A 986-nucleotide genomic window follows, 5' to 3' on the forward strand; every position below is an offset into this window, starting at 1 on the left:
GGATGAGGATGAGGATGAGGATGAGGACGAGGATGAGGACGAGGATGAGGATTAGGATTTAGGTTAGGATGAGAATTAAGATTAGGATTAGGATTAGGATTAGGCTTAGGATAAGGATTAGGATTAGGATTAGGATTAGTATTAGGATTAGGATTACGATTAGGATTCGGATTAGGATTACGATTAGGATTAGGATTAGGATAGGGATTAGGATTAGGATGAGGATGAGGATGAGGACCAGGATGAGGATGAGGATGAGGATGAGGATGAGGATGAGGATTAGTATGAAGATTTGGATGAGGATGAGGATGAGGATTAGAATGAGGATGAGGATGAGGATGGGGACAAGGATTAGGGTTAGGAATAGGATTAGGATTAGCATTAGGATGATGATGTGGTTGAGATTGAGTATGAGGATGTGGATGAGGATGAGGATGTGGATTAGGATGACGATGAGGATGAGGATGAGTATGAGGATGAGGATGAGGATGAGGATGAGGATGAGGATGAGGATGTGGATGAGGATGAGGATGAGGATGAGGATGAGGATCAGGATGAGGATGAGGATGGGGATTAGGATTAGGGTTAGGAATAGGATTAGGATTAGCATTAGGATGAGGATGAGGTTCAGAATTAGCATGAGGAAGAGGATGAGGTTGAGGATGAGTATGAGGATGAGGATGAGGATGACGATGAGGATGAGGATTAGTATGAGGATTTGGATGAGGATGAGGATGAGGGTTAGGATGAGGATGAGGATGAGGATGTGGACTAGGATTAGGGTTAGGAATAGGATTAGGATTAGCATTAGTATGAGGATGAGGTTGAGAATGAGTATGAGTATGTGGATGAGGATGAGGATGAGGATGTGGATTAGGACATGGGTTAGGATGAGGATTAAGAGTAGGATTAGGATTAGGATTAGGAAGAGGATTAGTATTAGGATTAGTATTAGGAAGAGGATTAGAATTAGGAGAGGATGAGGA

The sequence above is a fragment of the Lupinus angustifolius genome, chromosome LG01 (genome assembly GCF_001865875.1).
Source record: "Lupinus angustifolius cultivar Tanjil chromosome LG01, LupAngTanjil_v1.0, whole genome shotgun sequence".
NCBI classification, from domain to species: Eukaryota; Viridiplantae; Streptophyta; class Magnoliopsida; order Fabales; family Fabaceae; genus Lupinus; species Lupinus angustifolius.